We start from the raw sequence: 17,671 nt of genomic DNA, 5'->3' as shown, positions 1-17,671 counted from the left end.
CCTCCCACCCCCGCCCTTGGCAACCACAAGTCTGTTCTCTGTCTCTGTGAGTCTGCTTCTGTTTTGTAGATGAGTGTTTTGTGCCCTATTTTAGATTCCACATAAAAGTGATATATGATATTTGTCTTTCTCTGTCTGACTTTACTTAGTACGATAAGCTCTAGGTCCATCCATGTTGCTGCAAATGGCATTATTTCGTTCTTTTCATGACTGCATAGTATTCCATTGTGTGTGTGTGTGTGTGTGTGTGTGTGTGTGTGTGTGTGTGTGTGTATCACATCTTCTTTATCCATTCACCTGTCGATGGACATTTAGGTTATTTCCATGTCTTGGCTATTGTGATAAAGGACACATTTAAATGTCCTTTTCTAAATATCTTACCATGTAGTTCATGACCATCAAAAGAAGGGCTCTGGGCTTCCCTGGTGGCACAGTGGTTGAGAGTCCGCCTGCCAATGCAGGGGACGCGGGTTCGTGCCCCGGTCCGGGAAGATCCCACATGCCGCAGAGCGGCTGGGCCCGTGAGCCATGGCCGCTGAGCCTGCGCGTCCGGAGCCGGTGCTCCGCAGCGGGAGAGGCCACAACAGTGAGAGGCCCGCATACCGGAAAAAAAAAAAAAAAAGAAGGGCTCTTTTTTCTTTTTTTTACTTTTAATTTTATTGGAGTACAGTTGATGTACAATGTTGTATTTGTGTCAGGTGTACAGCAAATTGATTCAGTTATACATATACATATATACATATATTCATTCTTTTCTAGAGTCTTTTCTCAAGAAGGGCTCTTTCTGATTGACTGAGCCTTAGTATCATTCTGTCCTAGGAAAACACCCAGCTATTAGCTTGAACTGAATCAGTGAAAGAAGGCCGATTCCTGTCCTTAAAGTCTTGTTTCTACTCTAGTGGTTTCCCACCATGTGAAGAAGTGTACCATTCTAGTTTCTTCATTCACAGAGGCCTCAGGAAGATTAGATACTCAGGGGCAGACTGATAGACCCGAGCTGGGCAAGGAACAGGAAGTGAGCTACCCCCGTGGACATCTGTTGTGTGCTAAACCTGCCACAGGGCTTTACCTTATTTAACCCTGAAAGCAATTGTGTGACCTAACTAATAGCATTCCCATTTCGCAATGGAGGCAAATCCAGAAAGGTTAAGAAACTGTCTCAGAAAAGAACACTCAGGAAGGGATACAGATGCGCCTTGAACTGCGTTTGTCCGATTTCACTGGCCCAGAGACTGAGATTGTTAGATGGAAATTCTCCTTCATCTTCATCACAGGAGGGTCACGGTTCAACAGCAGAGAAAAGTATTTGAGGTTGACTATCTGTTCAAAATGTGTGTGTGTGTGTGTGTGTGTGTGTGTGTGTGTTGTGTGTAATTATTGCTCCCACAGTGAGACATGGCCAGTGGTTAGAATCAGTGCCTGAGAGAAACAGACCTATTTTCCATTCTTCTTTGTGTTCTTTCTTTGTTTTCTTCCTACGTATAAAGGAAAATTCTAGAGCCTCCCTGTCTAATACAATAGCCATCAGCCACATGTGGCTACTGAGCCCTTGAGACATGGCTCACTGAGATGTAACTGTAACATGCACAACAGATTTCAAAGACTTAGTATGAAAAAAGGAATGTGAGAGATCTCATTAGTAATTTCCAAATTGATTTTATTGACGTGATAATAGTTTGGATATATTGGGGTTAAATAAATTAGATTAAAATTTGTGTTATCTGTTTCTTTTTACCTTGTTCACGGGGCTACTGGAGAATTTTAAGTTACGTTTGTGGCTCGAATCTTATTCCTATTGGAGAGCGCCGGTGTCTGCAGCACCGCGTTTGTAAGTCCTGGGATAAAAGATGGCTGACTTGTTAAAACTCTCCTCAGCCGGAGAAAACGCTTTCATCCTATTAATACCCTCACTGAAACAAAGTGAAGTTGGTTGTGTATAAACACGGCCTGGGCCTCTGCCGCCCTGGCCCACTGGGATGCGCACAAGATACTGGCTGGGGCAGCTCACGTCGTGTCCAGCTGCACCCAGAGCTCCTGGCAGTCTGAAACGTCTTTGCCTTAAACAGCACTAGCGTTTCTTCCCTGAGCAAAGTGCTTCGTCATTCCTCTCTGGGAGGAAGGTAGGGGATGAAACCGTGACCCAGAAAAATAGCCTGATCTCACCAAGGTCGTTACTGAAGGTCACGACCAAGCCAAGCAGAGCATGCGGTCTACTTCGGCGTTTACCACCCTAGGCAGCCTGCAGATGCTTTTCTGGTCGATGATTTTGACCGCAGGAAAGCAGGTTCAATACCCGGGCTTGGGGGAAAGGGATTACAGTGTCTGAGAGCCCCGACCCCTCCCCTGCTTGTGGCATTCCACAGTCTCTGGGCTCAATGACTTTTTTTTTCTCCTCTCGGAGATGGAAAGTGCTGGAGTATTCCCCTTTGATGATTTGAAAGTGCTGTGTGCCTTTTGCTCTCTCCTCTTTATATCCAGCCCTCTCCTTTCTCTGGGCTGCTTTTACACCCGTTTCCATAGCAACCACCTCTATTGCATTCCTGTCTGCGAAGAGAAATCTTGCAGATGCCAGTAGGGATCCAACACCTTCCAGGAGCTACTTTGACTCCCTGTCTCCTCCTCTCCCCACACTAATTTTCTTGCCTTTCTTCTCCCAACAGCTGCCCCTTCCTCCAAGTACCTACAAGCCCTTGGGGATGGCCCCCCTCGTCCATGAGAGCCTGAGGATAAGCGGGGAGAAGGCTGGTGCTGGAAGAGAAGGCAGAAATCTCTAGGTCTTACTATAAATCTTAATTCTTCACGTGGCTTCGACGCAACATGCTAAACATAAAAGCTCTCGGGGGTGGAATCAAAGGCACTGAGGCCCTGAGAGCAGTGGGGTTAGGCTCTTCCATCGCTGTTGGACAAGTGTCCTTACCTGAAGCCTGGCAGAATACACAGAGGCTTCCTTGGCCATCTTTACTACAAACCCCACCCAGTTCTCTCTCCAGTCCCCACTCACTCTACCCCAGCCTCATGACAAGCTTGTGACCGTACCTGTGCACTTGAATGTCTTCATTCTGTGTATCCCCCCAGAGAGATCAGCCTCTGCTCCTTATTGGTTTGGAGGACAGGGCAGACGTGCAAATACAACACACACACACACACACACACACACACACACACACACATGCTTATCAGGGCTTTGAAGACCCCCAACAACTGAATCACCCAGCTCCCTCCCAGGGCCAGGCTCAGCTGGCCATCTGGGAAGGCAAGGGGAACGGGTCTCCATCAGTGACCTCCCGAAACCGTTTGAAGATTCTTTGCCCACCATTCCTCCTTGGAACTGGGTATTATTCTTTTGATTACACAAGCCTGACAGCCTGATCATAATAAACATGTAACTGAAGAGAACCTATTCCTTTCCAGCAGCATTATTTATTCACCTAAAGCAAAGGCTGAGCTATATTTAGCATCTGATGTCAGTGGGCTGTTTGGATTCTTGGAAATTGGCAGGAAGCCACCTCTCACATGATATATGAAATCACTGATAAATGCTTCTTTTCACCAGAAGAAAAACAGCTTAATAGATGCGGCCTTTTTCTGCTCTCCCCTCCCCTCCCTCTGTCTCCTCCACCATCCTCCCGCCCGCCCTTTCTTCGGCTGGGATTTGTCTTTCTGTAGCAGCTCAGCAGAGCCTGTGAAGTGGAAATGAGTTGCTCGGTATCACAGATCAAAATGAGGCTGTTGGGATGCTCAGGATGGTTTTTTTCCTCTCCTAGATCCTGGAAGGCTGCCAAAGCGCCAGTGAATCAGACCCAGACGCACAAAAAGGCAAGTCTATACAGCCGTGGCTTTATGGGGCCGAGTGTTTATGGCGGAACACTAGCTCTGGGTTGCTGTTTTGCAGGCGAAAATGGGAAGTAGATAGTGATTCAGGATTGCCATTAAGTGTGAAAACAGTCCCGGTACAGATTGTGTGTAATAAACCCAATAGAGGGAGAAGCTGTAAGAATCTCTGGATTTGCCCCCCTAGATCAGCCTTGGGCCCCATCAAGTTCAGGCTCTTGATGTGTGTGGTGGTTAATAACACCTCGAGCTCGGAACAAATCTTTCCGCCTTCCCTCTACCGTCTCTGCCACGCGCTGGGTCTATCATACAAAGCTGGTGGAGGCACCGGACAGGGCTGTGCATGTGAAATTAAATTAATTCTCGCCCTCCTGCAGAGATCAGTTTATATGGCCCGAAGCACAGGATTTAATTACCCTTATCTTAGCTCCTGTAAGAACCAGCATCACTATTGATCATGGATTCACCCAGCCCATCAGCTGTAACGTTTAACTCAGGACCCGCAGCCGAAGCCAGGCAGATAGTCTGACTGGTCGTCGGAAACGGGGAAGCGGCACCTCCAGCGGTGGTTTATTTCCATTTCTTTGTCCTGAGCTCCAACCAGTGACCCCGTGTCCTGACACTGGAAGGTATCGTGAAGACAAGAGAAGGGCTTGTTTTCCGCCCTCTAGCATCTAGGATCCCTTCATTAAGTTCCGCTTTATCACGTGCTCTGTCAAGCAGTCCTGACTCGGTGATAGCGACCATGGGCGTGTGAGGGACTTGGAGAGTTTCAAAAAACCCACAGCAACAGTGCCTTCAACTGGCCCTTCTCCCACACCCGCACATGCATGCAACACTCCTCTTCAGCCTGGGTGAGAGGGAGAAACAAGAAGGAGAGAGGAGGAAGTGTGAGCAAGTGAAATCCGTGCTCTTTGTGTCTCTGTCTTCACATCTTACTAGGCAGGAGAATCGGTGGGTGGAGGGATGAATAGACAGATAAACAAATGGGCAGGTGAACGGATGGACCCACTCCTCAATCAGTAAGAAAACCCACCACAAAATAAACACTGGTTGTAGTTCGAAGCTGTTTTCCATTCAGTCCTTCAATTAGGATTCACTGGGGGCTCCATAATAAGAACTGCAGGTGAGTGAAGGTCTTTGTTTTCACTGGGATAATTTTTTAATTCTTAAAATGAGGGGTGCGGGACCCAGATGACCTGTCAGCTCCCTTCCAGACTCTGAAATGTTAAGGTTCTGTAACTGCATGATTCTGTGACGTTATGAGTCACCTGGGGTGAATGGACTCTTTTCTGAGAGGTAGCTGGCCTCCTCTCCCCCGAGGTGAGGTGAATGAGTTCTGTCTCAGACACAGATGCTTCTGGAACACTCCCTGCAGGGGTGACTACCACTCGTCTGGGCCCTGAAGGAACCAGTAAAAACCCTCACTCGGGATGAACGTTTGGTCCCACTGAGAATACCGCTCACTTGGGCTCTGTGTAGGGCCACGTCATGTTTATAATGACGATGATGGTGCTTCTGCTTTATGCGAGGAGTCGTTCTTTTGGCCTGAGCTGCTTGAGAAGCTGACTGCTGTTTCTATCAGCCCCAGATCTCACATAGAATAGTGCCGTGGCCTCTAGCAGAGTGACACACGACAGTGACGGTAACCCACTTGCCCATGTCTGGACGCTGGCCAGGGTTTTCCTAGCACTGGGCTGAAGCCATGGTCTGTTTTGTCATAGTACCTTGGATGGGCATTAGTAAGACCAGATGCAAGTCAACACAGAGAGAGACTGAGACAGTTTAAAGACTTGATTATACTCACGGTTCCTTGGGGAGAACACAAGACACCATGCAGGGCCACGTGGGGAAGCACCAGGTCAGTCAAGAGGCAGATGGAGCTGGGGGGACCTGTGGGCAAGAATCTTTTTGTGGTTTCCATGGTGAGGGATGGGTGAGGGAGGGCAATCAAGCTTAGATTTGACCAGCTGTGTTTGAAAGCCACACCCTGTGAGATTCACGTTCACTGTGACTGTCAGAGGATAGAGTTTAAAGCTATCTGAGGATTCCTAATGTTTCTGGGTGTACTAGTTAGTGTGCTCCAGAGAAACAGAACCAGTAGCGTGCATGCGCGTGCCCACGTGTGTACAGAGGGAGAAAAGGGAAGAGAGAGAAAGACTGATTTTTAAGGAACTGGTTCATGCAACATTGGAGCTTGGCAAATCCAGAATCTGGACTTGGGTAGACCAGCAGGCTGGAGACCCGCAGAAGAGCCAGGGCTGCAATTCAAGTCCACAGGCTGTCTGCTGGCATAGTTCCCTCTTCCTTGGGGGCCATCAGTCTCTTGTTCTATTCAGGCCTTTGACTGATTGGATGAGGCCCACCCACGTTACGGAGGGTAATCTGCTTTGCTCAAAGTGCAATGATTTAAATGTTAATCTCATCCAAACACACCCTCACGGAAACAATAATGTCTGACTAAATATCTGGGTACTGTGGTCCAGCCAATTTGACCCACAGAACCGGCCATCACAACGAGAGTCACAGTTTGCTCAGGGGTACCTAATAGGCCCTATTTAAAGTTAATACACGATCATTGACTCCATAGAGGCAGGATCTCTGAGGTGTCCTCACCTTCCCAGCCTTCACCCAGGTAACTTCACAAGCACCTCCGGAAAGCACCTCATAGCTTTTACAAAACACATTCACTCCCATCCTCTCCTTGATGCTCACAATGGCCCACGAGGTCAGCATTTCTGTCTCCATATCAGGGTCGAGAGAACATGAGTGGAGAGGTGAGGTGACGTGACCTACCCGGGTCAGACAACTCACAAGTGGAGAAAGCCAGGCTGGACTCCAGCTTCTGGTTCCAGATGACAGGACCTGGATTTCAGTAGCAACTACTATGTGCCAGGCCCCACTCTAGATGCTTCCATGCATTAATTTGCTCAATGTTCTGAGCAACTCAGCGATAGAGCCATCACTTTTGGCCCAGGCAGGGAGGCTGAGGCCCTCTCACTGCTTCTTTTCGGCTGGGATCCGAAGCCAGGCTGGGGTCCGCGATCCTAATCGTATCCTCTTCCACCCCCCGCCCCCATCCAGGGCTACTGCTACTCTCTCCTCCTGGTCCCCCCCCCAATGCACTGCTACCCCCCCCCCCCCCCCCGCCACCAGTCTATCCCTGGAAACTATTAATAATGATCTTGGTGGGCAGAGTACCTGAAAGCAGTAAGAGAAGTTTGCCTAAAGACTTGGAAGGAAATACAGAGAAACCCCCAAAGTGGGACAAGCTATCCAAAGGATCACATCACAAGCATCCTGTGTAGGATCGGTCCTGGGTGCCCTAGCTCATCAGGAGGGGCCCCGGGGCCTTGTTTCTCTCTGCAGCTTGCTTCTCTCCCAGCAGGATCCCCTTTGCTCTGTCCCCATATTACTTACTGGGCCCCGGTCCCGTCTTCCCCATGATCTACCCAATGTGGGCAAACATATTCCTTCAATAAACTTGTACTGGTGCCAGGCACTGTGCTGAGGACCGAGAGCTGAGGGGCGAGGAGGAACGTGGGTCCTGCCCTCAAGGCACTCACAGCCCGACGGAAGAGGCAGACCTGCCAACAGGCAGTACCGACCCGATGGCAGGGAAGCTGGCCCAGTCGCCGTGTCAGGCCAAGTACCCTGGGCCCACAGCACAGGGCGTCACCGGCTCTGCCCGCGGGATGCCTGAAGCTTTGTCTGGAGGGGAGGGTTGACCTGGAGCTGAGCGGACAAGTCCACAGATGGATGAATGAGGGAAGGGCAACCAGGTGGAGAGAAGCGTGTGTGCAAAGACCCAGAGGCCCGAGAGCATTCGGTTCTGCTCAGCTGGCATATATAACATATGGTGTCCCGGCCAGGAAGGCACAGAAGGCGGGTGGGAGAGACCATCAGCAGCCTGGTATCCCACCAAGAACGAGCTGGGATTTGCTCCCCTCGAAGCAGCCTGCCTGAGCCTTATGCAATCCCGCTAGTACTCCTGAAGCTTTGCGAGCCGTGTGCGAAGGGCTCTGATATGCTCTGGGTAGTTATTAAGCCCTGGGAAGGGGCCTCAGGGCGCGCAGAGAGGGCTGCATGCTGGTTCCTGACCTCCAGGCACACACAGGCCAGGCGAGGAGTAAGAAACGTGAAACATTACAGGCTCTGGGCAGAAAGACTAATTAAGCGTCAGGCAGCACGGCCTCCATCACGAGTGTGGTGAGAGGTGGTGAAGAAACGGGAGAGATGCTTCCACGGGCAGATTATCAATCAGGAAAAGCCATTGCTTCCCGCTGCCCAACTGGGTACAACCCTGTCCCTTGACCTTTCCGGGAGCCTCTGTCCTTTTGCTTAGAGGATTCTCCAAGCACAGCCTCATCCGTGCTCATCAGCGTGGGGACTCCTTTCCCTTTTGGCCTGTGTCCTCCAGCTTCCCCTTATCCGAGTGGGATAAAAATATTCTAATACATGCTTGCCTAGTGGAGATTTCCACGTGAGGCTTCTGTTACAAGTGGCCCTATTTCTGCGGGAGCCAGTCCTCTGTTACGGAGCCCTTTGAACGCACTTGTCTGTGGCTGGTAGAGAGTTCCTTGGTCTGCAGCTCAGTGTTCCCAGGGCTGTTGCTTCAGAGCATAGCAGTGCCTTTGCGTGTCTCTATTACAGAGACATTAACCACACGCATCGCCCATCTTCTCCCTCACGCCGCACAGCCAGGGTGATGGAAACGCGACATTTTAAACCCAAAAGCAAATTACAGCAAGGAATCGGTGTGAAATGACTATCCTCTGCTTGGGGTGCCTTTTTAAAAGTCAGGCAGCTGAGCCCAGGATAAAAGCTGGCCTGTCAGACAAGCCCATTCAAGCTTGCGATTCCGCTGTCATTTGCCCGACGGGCTTGAGATAAAGAAGAAGGATAAAAAAATCTGCCAAAGATAGTGCCGCTGAGAAACCAGCACCCAGGCAAACCCAGGAGCCAGCGCCGCCGCAGCTCTGCCCTCTGATAGGACGCCGGCACCCGGGACTTGTTCTTACAGGGATGTCGCGTGACCTCCCATTTCAGCACCAAGGAGACGTGGAGAGGAAGGGCTGCAAAGAGCTCCAACTGTGAATCCCCAAAGAATGGGAAGGGAGAACAAAGTTTACATTGAAAATCTTGACTTTCCAAATAGCGTGTTGAGGCAGACTCACACAGACAGGTTTGCTGCCGGTCGGGGACTCTCCTGGGGCGGCCGCATCCTGGAGATTCATCTAGAAAGAATATAACGCTGAGCTTCCTTCTCTTTGCACTTTTTCTGGGGCTTCAGTTCTCAGAGTGGTGCCCTAGGGGCCTGGAGGAAAGAGATGCCCCCTGAGTAGCCGGGAGCGATGGAGCTCGGGCAAATGGTCCAAGCCGCGTGCTCTGGAAAAGCTCACAACCGCGTGGTGGCAGGCGCTCTGGATCACCGGGGACGCGCAGCTCCGGCTCGGCCTGGGCTCCGTCACCAGCTCTTGGTGGGGAGGTGGCAGGCTGACTTCCGGGCTCTGTGCCCCTGCTCTTGCGGGTGAGACAGGAGGACACCCTACCTGCTAGGTGACTGAATTTAACGCCCTTGGAGGTGAGGTCACGCCCATATACCGAATCAGATTTTGCTGTTTCAGCTAATGTTTATTGTGTCTCTGGGAGTGAGGTGCTTCCTTGGAACTCCCTAACTGCCCTGACAGGTAGGTCTCAGCTCCAGTTTACAGGTAAGACCCCTGAGACTCAGAAAGATTCACTAATGTGCCCCACTCCATACGTGGTTGGTCCAGGAGTCAGATCCAAGTCTTTGACACCCAAGTCCAGTGCTTTCCATGAGACACATCCACCCAGCCTGCTTCAGAGGTGGCAGCTCCCACACAAACGGGGACCGTCGTGTGGTCCGCCTTCACCTCCAGGGTGTAGCATCTCTGGATGGACACGTTGTCCCCATCCTCTTGTCTTGATGTCCCATCACCCATTTGCCACGGGGAAGCACTGGCCAGATTATAAAGTAGCCGCAGGGAGTTCCCTGGTGGTCCAGTAGTTAGGACTCAGCACTTCCACTGCAGCGGGTGTGGGTTCGATCCTTGGTCGGGGAACTAAGATCCCACAAGCCTCGTGGCCAAAAATTAAGAATTACAAAAGTGAAGTAGCCGCAAATAACGGGCAACCATAAAACCTGATTTGGGTCTGGTTGATAAAGACCCTCAGAGGAAACAACCACAGGAGCTGTGAGGCGTCCAAAGTGGTAAATGTTTCCCAGGAAGGACCCCTCCAGGAGCCATGGCTTCAGAGCAATCCAGTTTCTGACAGGCACCGAAGAACAGCAGCCATCAGCACGGCTATCACTGCCATCATCCTCGGCACGAAATACAAGCCTTCACATCTGGTGGGTGGTCCCGATCCCAGGGACGTTGGAGAGTTCACAGGGGCCGGGCTGTCCCCGCTCCTGGCTGTCTGTCTTGTGTGTCACTCACAACTGCCTCTTGCAAACAGAGCATTCCCTGGGGAGCTTTCCCCGGGGACACTTTTCTTTGGCATCCTTAAACAGCTGTCACACTGTCCCAGTTGTTTTTCAAGAAGGAGGTCTCCAGAGTTTCATTGAGGCAGATTTGAACTTGACCCTGCCGTGTTGATTTGTTCCCTTTCATCTCTCCCTGGGAAACGGGTGCCAAACCCTGGGTGCCCATGGGTGGATCCTGGCAGCCTCTCAGCCTTGCAGCTCATCACCTGTTGTTTCCTACCCAGAATATGCGTTTGGACGTGTAAGGATTTCAGCAGTTCCTGCAAAGGCAAACTTCTCTGGAGGAACCTGAGATTTCTTCGGCACAGACCAGCTTCACACCCCACGGAGCAGTCTTTCAGCAAAGGGTTTAAAGGTGGGGGCACATAAGTAACGCCTTAGGTAGGGTAGGTGAGGGAGGCCGCCATTCAGCACTCGATCTCGAACTTTGTATTTGCCAAGGGCTTTTAAGTCATTTCCATCAGCTATTACACCTGAACGCCCTTAAGAGGTAGGTAGGAACTGGTGTCCTCCTTTTGAGAATAAGGACATGGGGAGGGAAGCATCCCCGAGGACACATCCATGGAGTGAGAAGGGTCAGAGAGGCCTTGGTGGGGAAGCGTTCCTCTCAGCCTCCGTCCCCGGCCCCGTGTGCTTCCAGCAAGCCACTGGGGAGGATGTTTCTGGAGCGTGGCTTCCGTCCAGGAATCGTCCTACGTGGTAGCTTTCTAAGAGCCAGGCTGAGGTCTTGGTCACTGTCATGTGGTATATGAGGGGCGGCCTCAGAGAGGTGAGTGTCGTGCAGTAAATCACAGAAGGATGAGAAAATTGCTCTGCGCGGAGAAAGCAGGCTCTCATTCCCCAGCCACTCCCGCACCAGCGTTGAAGCAAGATATATTTTTAAACACAAGCCTCGTACAGAAAAATTCCCTCGCATGTCCCCATAGCCTACTAATGGGGCAACTGCTGGCAACCGATACCGCCAGCCCGTGCTCAGGGCTGTGTTCTCAATTTTTCTTTCTATTCTTGTCCCCTGGCATACGATAGGGTTGCTGTCCTGGGACACTGCAGGCGACTGACGAAAAAGGTTGCAGTCGGTTCTTGCCTGCTCTCAATTTCAAGACTCTCTGATTTCGTTCAGACGCCGGGCCTGTAGGTCTGTGTCCATTTACTGAGTGGCTAACTTTTCTTTCATGTTCTTTATTCTTCAGGCAGATTCCGTAAAACTGCCCGATGCTTCCCATCACCCCGGGCAGAGGAGGGGCTGAAGTCAGAAAGCCAGCTGCCCCCGCAGGTGCCTGAGAAAGTGGCCTCCGTGCTCCTGCAGGATTTCACGGCAGGATCGAGCGCCTCTTGTCCCCCCTTTGCAAAATGCAAATAGCCATTTTGGGTCAACTTTGCTTCTCCCCATTGCTCTGATGAGGATTTCTTTCCTTAGCAAGAGAAAAGAAAGTCACCTTACAAGTCCTAATTAGCATGAGTCCTCTCCTCAGTTTAATCAGGCTGTCCTCCTGAATTGTCCTGGTGTGTCCCCGAATATTATTAATGCTGCTGTTGTTGTTTTAAAGGAGCCATTTCTAGCCAGAGGCTGGAGGAGGTGCCCTTTGTCCGCCTCTGGGCTCTGTGGTCCTGGCCCTCACCGAGGGAACCATGCCTGCGCTGCTGTGTTTATTTGAGTTATGTAATATAAACAGCTTCAAGGAGATGGGCTCCTCTGCTTTTGTTTTTAAACTCCGACTTCACTTGCCCTCTGCAGAGCTTGGCGCTTGGGTGGTTTCCTCCAGCCTTCTCTGTTTTGCTGCTAGAAAACAAAACAGCCTGCCCTTGACCCTTCCCTAGGACCAGCCCTTTCCTCCGCAGACCCAGCGATGAAATGAACCGCTGCCGGTGCTGACTCTGCGTCCTCAAAGGCTCGGCCTCCGCCGGGGGCAGAGGGGGCCGTCCAAACTGAGCAGAGACGAAGCGGTCGTGGGTGAGGCTTTGTCCGTAGCCTCTTCACTGATTCCTGGTTTCCCCAAGTCAGGAGTATCCCTAGAACATCTGAAACATAATTCCACTTAGCATATGGATTGAAACCCGACTTTTCAGGAACACAGCTGATGTGTAAAACACATGTGCCTGTAGTTAGGAGGAAAGTTCAAAAGTCATTGCAGACATCAGCTCCACGTTATTTTACTATTCGCGTCCCCTTGAATCAAATGTTTACAAAGTGTTTCATTGCTCATTAGATCAGGCTCATGGTTTATCCCTCTGATGATGCCACGCGGTGGAGAAAGCCTGCAGTCTTCTCGCTGAGTTTGGCTTGGCAAAATGGCATACAAGGCACAGTTGGATTACCATATATTTTTAGTAACAGGTTTCCTAAGACAACTCTCTAAGGGTTGAGTCACTGATTCCTTTATTTATACAGTTGTCCTAATGCAGATAACCAATATTTTCAGAATAGTTATTAACTCTCAAATTTCTTATGGTGAGATCCCACCTCCATCTATAAAATTTCATTTTGCCATAGTCCGTCTTTCTCTCTAATCAGCCTGACACGTGTGCTTGCCGTCTGTCTATCAGGGTCCCCAACCTTGGGGTGAGAAGGATGCCCTTTCCATAACTGTGAGTTTTGGAGGCAGGACTAAAAGACAGAAAGCATAGAGGTTTGGAGAACCAAGTGCTCAGGGCGTGGAGGTAGGGAAGAGGGAGCCTGATGGCAGGAATGGCCTGGAATAGAGTACGAAGATCCAGGCACACATCCCTCCCCACTGGATTCCCAGAAAACTACCAGAGAGAAAGAAAGGAAAGAAAGGAGAGGAGGGAGAGAGGGGGGGAAGGAAGGAAGGAAGGAAGGAAAGAAGGAAGGAAGGAAGAAGGAGGGAGAGAAAGAAAGAAAGAAGGAAGGAACGAAGGAGAGAGAGAGGGAAAGAAAGAAGGAAAGAAAGAGAAAGAAAGAAAGAAAGAAGGAAGGAAGGAAGGAAGCAGGAAAAGAAGAGAAATTATAGCGATGGGTGGGGGGCTGGGGGATAGAATTGGAGATTTTTGCATCGAGAAATCCTTCCAGTTCTACCCATTGAAGCCCAGGCAGCGCCTCTGACAAAGCCACACAGCATCCTGCTGTCTCCTCAAGCCTTTCAGAATTTCTCTGCATTTTTCCAGCAGCAGCTGCCAGCTCTGGCCCAGCCTCTCATCTGCCAGCTCGCAACCCCACCCGCCCATCTGCCTGTACATTTCTCTCCTTCAAGGTCAAGTCCCAGTGCACCTCAGCTTTTCGGGGCTCTCCCGTGCGGTGAGAGCCTCGGCCTGCTGAGTCCCGGCGGGGCGGGTGGCGAAGGGGTGAGGCTGGAGGAAATCTGCTGGGGCTGAGGCTTTCTCACACATGTTTCAGATGTGCAGGGGTGTGATGGTAAACAGCGTCCTTGTCGCTGCCAGAGCCTGCCTTTCCACCCCGAGTCCTGTTCCCATCACCCTAGGGGTTCCAGTAATAGGGCGTAAAGCAAACAAAGAAAAACAGTAATCTGGGGTTCCAATTGCATTTTTTGTTTTTAGAAAATGTTAATGATAGGTTATGTGATTACCCTAGGTTTGGTTCTGCCCACTCTGTATTAAGCACATCTGGTATTTAGTAACAATGTAAGTAGCAGGAGTTTTTTTGGCACTTGAAAATAAGCTCATCCAATGTTGCCATGCAGTTTGGAAACTCATCAGAAAGGCCAGCCAAACTTGTGGAGATACAAGACTTTTTTTGTAGGCTGGGCAGCTGGCCAGGACAGCTAAAAAATGTGAATTGGCTCAGAACTGCTGCCACGCAAACACTTCTGGAAATTTCTGTGCTTGGGCCCTGCCAAATCCATTATGCACAACACGAATTACAAGAGCTTCTATCTCTCCAAGCAGTTGCTTTCTGAGCTTAATTCTCCTATGCACTTATGAAACATATACACACAACCAAAACGAGAAAAACACCCCCCCCCCCCCAAATCCACTACCATTAAAGAAAAGAATTCTTTCCATCAGAGCTGCCAAGCTCACAACTTTTCCTGAATTAGGAGAAATAGCCTCAAACTTCGGTTTGAATTACATTAAATCTAACACGTGGGAGGCAACAACGGCGCTTCCTGGAAATTCTAGAAAGGAAGGATGTCTCGCATCATGGAAACAGCCTCATATCTCCATAGGAAAAGCAACGCAACAAAAGAACTTGGAAGGGGAAAAACATATACACCTTACATTCGGCATGTCCAGTAATTGGGATTTGGGCCTGAAGTGGGATTTGAATCAGTCTGCGAAGCAAACCTGTGCGCAGAATGTGCTTCTTCTGTGTGGAGGTTGCAGCCCTGCCTGGAGGTGTCTGGGTCAGCCTCGAGGTCCTGCAGGCCTGTCAGTCGTCTGGCAGGATTTGAAGCGGAGGGTGGGCCCGGGAGGGCAGGCCACAGCGGGCCAGGGGGAGAGCAAGCAGAGAGAAGCAGCCAACCTTTCAAGTCACATCCTGGGTCTGCCTGGGCTTCTCTCCCTTCCAAAGCTTAAAAAGGTTTGCATCACTTCTTTTCTGATTCCAAACTGAGACTCGCCTCCTGCTTGTGATTCAAGGTACTAGATTACTCAGACACTGCCCACGATTGTTTTTAAGGGCCTGGAACTCCACTCTTATTCTCCAGAATCGCTGGGACGACATTATTCATAGGACACAGATAATAGCTACTATGAGATAATCATATTAGCACATAAGGACACAGGAAGTACAGCGAAATCCTTCTGATTCCCACTGGGTCCAATGCTTTCTTAATACACAGCCCTTTTCATGAGAACTGTAAGGTCGCTGGAGGTCTTTTTTGCCTTAGATAACGGCGTCGATTTTAATAGGTCGAAACTCTAAGGTGTTCTAACTAAGAGCTGATGGTCTCCACCATGTCATTTACACAGTGAATGAGTAACTAAATCACTAGGCTAGTCTGTGCCTCAGTTTCCCTCTTTGTGTCCGCTGTGGCCATTCTCCCAGGACAGGGGAAAGGTTGTGAGATTTGGAATCGGTCTCTGCCTTGGCTTCCTGTCACCCTGTGACCTTCTTCGAGCGGCAATTCTCCTGAGTCTCGGCACAGCATCCTCACTTGTAAAATGGAACCGGTACCATCTTGCCCCGAGCTCGGTGGTGAAGGACCAAACGTGATAACAATTACACAACTGCTTCACAAACTGTAGAGCAATATACAAATGTGGGTTGTTAATAGTACATTTCCAGTCCTAATTGTAGAACTTTGATCACTGAGATTACCAGGAACGCGATATAGAGAGCGGAGGGACGGGTCCTAGCAGTGCCCACGCATGCGCAGTGGAACCTGAGGATTTATCGAGGTCGGCAATGAGAAGGGATGCTCGCTTTCTGCAGCTGATATAGGATGACCTTTCTCAGTATAACCCTTCATTAAACTGTGTCCCCTGCTTCCGCTTCCGCTTCCTCTCCCTCTCTCTCCCTCCCGTCCTCTCACTTTTCTTTCTTTTAGGAATCAATGGGTAGCAATCACTCTTAATGTGCCGTTGGACTAGATTGACCTAAGATTGAAGGTGAGGTTGCCAGTGCTAATCAGATTTCCTTTCCCATTGTGAACTGCATCCCAGAACCGTCGTTCACACGAAGCAGTTAAACAGGTTTGGGCTTTTCACAAAAAAAAAAGAAAAAAAAAAAGTGCTGGGGCCCCAAGAAAGCACTCTTGGCCTCATTTCTATCTGGCTCACATCGTCTGTCCTGTTCTTTCTTGAAATTGGATTACAGGACGCATTTTTCTCAGTTTCCTTTTCTCATGTTCCTGGATCTTTGTTGTAGAATTGTAGGAAACACAGAGTCAGGGGAGTCAGCCAGAAAGGATCTCTCCCTTCCCGGGAAGGTCTGGGACTCCACCTCGGACACCACGTGTGCGCGGCGCCTGCCTTCCCACGGTCTCCCGCCTCCTCTCCCCCGTGACGGTCGTTGTTTTCTTCGTGATGGCCATCACTGGGGGATTTTAAATCCTGATTAGTTCGAGGGCTTTTTCCTTTCTCAGTTTGAAGACAGTCCCCCTCCCCGCTCCCCGGGAAGCCGGGCCCCACCTGGTCCCTGTGCTCTGGGGCTGCCCAGGAAAGATCCAGAGCTTGTGAATCAGAGTGAGTCCAGCCACAGTGGAAGCGTGGACAGAAAGGAGCCCAGAAGGCCACTGATCGGCCGCTGCAGAGGGAGAGCATGGAGGCTGGGGCTGGGGGAGGGGAGGGAGGCCACTGCCACGCCAGCCACTGTCACGCCAGCCACTGCCACGCCGAGCAAAGACAGCGCCACCAGGCAGGCGCACAGCTCACTCACAGCACAAGGGCGGCTTTGCCTGTCCAGCGCCCCAGAGGCCAGGTACTGTCTACTTGTCCAAGCCAGCAGGCACCGAAGTTAGTGAGGTCACTAGGATGCCCATGGAATTTTCTGGAATCAGAATCAGACTGTGAAGCATTCCCCTGACATTGTAACACCCAGCCAGTCACCCCTGTCTTTACCTTTTAGGTTCACCTCTGTGAATCATAATCATAAATATTCATGCAGCATCCTTCCTTTCTCGGCATGTCAATGTGAACTATCTCCATTCTCCTGGGAGCCCCATCACCGTTTTGCTGTGAGGTAGGCAACATAATTATCCCTAATTTTCAACTGAGGGGATGAACGCTTGGGTGGGCAAAGTGGCCTGGCCAAGCTCGCAAACTGTAGTAAGTCAGGGGGTGCTATTTGGGGCATCCTGTAAAGTCACCACGTGATCACTGCCTGGGGCTTTGCACCGTTCACTTCTCACCCCCATCCTGTTTCGTTAATATTATTTTTGCATTGGTTGTCAAAATGGGCTCCATGGGCTTCCCTGGTGGCGCAGTGGTTGAGAGCACGCCTGCCGATGCAGGGGACGTGGGTTCGTGCCCCGGTCCCGGAAGATCCCACATGCCGCGGGGCGGCTGGGCCCGTGAGCCATGGCCGCTGAGCCTGCGCATCCGGAGCCTGTGCTCCGCGACGGGAGAGGCCACAGCGGTGAGAGGCCCGCGTACCACAAAAAAAAAAAAAAAAAGGGGGCTCCATACAGGGTTACACACAGAAACGAATATTCTCAGTTCCTCCTACCTGTGAGCTCAGCTGTGTGCTGTGCTATGTCACCAGCCTTGTCCCCCCAGGTGTATGGTGAGTCCTCAGAGCAGGTCTGGGATGCCCTCCACCTGGCCAGGCTTCCTCTCACTCCTTTACCTCATTCCACTCACTAGGCATCATCACCACTGCAAGAAAAGTCCACACTAACAAAGTTAATATTAGAAAGGTTCACTAAAATGTAACCTTTCAGGTCAAATCCATGGATAAGTGTTGAATGGACA

The 17,671-nt window shown here is 50.5% G+C and overlaps 1 long non-coding RNA gene across 2 annotated transcripts; it reads right to left on the bottom strand.

The window, feature by feature from the left end:
- Nucleotides 1–3,400: 3,400 nt before the first annotated feature.
- LOC113613339 (uncharacterized) lies at nt 3,401–14,867 on the bottom strand. 2 transcript variants are annotated; one of them, XR_003430195.1, is made up of 4 exons: nt 14,532–14,867; nt 9,009–12,439; nt 5,639–5,724; nt 3,401–4,681 (listed from the first exon to the last, which is right to left on the bottom strand). It is a non-coding gene; the product is annotated as an uncharacterized LOC113613339 (long non-coding RNA). The 2 variants fall into 2 exon arrangements; XR_003430194.1 differs by having other exon boundaries at nt 14,537–14,867.
- Between the last annotated feature and the right edge of the window lie 2,804 nt (nt 14,868–17,671).

Source organism: Aethalodelphis obliquidens, unplaced genomic scaffold (genome assembly GCF_003676395.1).
Source record: "Aethalodelphis obliquidens isolate GAN/ISIS:26980383/991018 unplaced genomic scaffold, ASM367639v1 scaffold87, whole genome shotgun sequence".
Taxonomy (NCBI): Eukaryota; Metazoa; Chordata; class Mammalia; order Artiodactyla; family Delphinidae; genus Aethalodelphis; species Aethalodelphis obliquidens.
The sequence above is the reverse complement of the archived record's forward strand: the minus strand, read 5'-3'. Positions and strand labels throughout refer to the sequence as shown.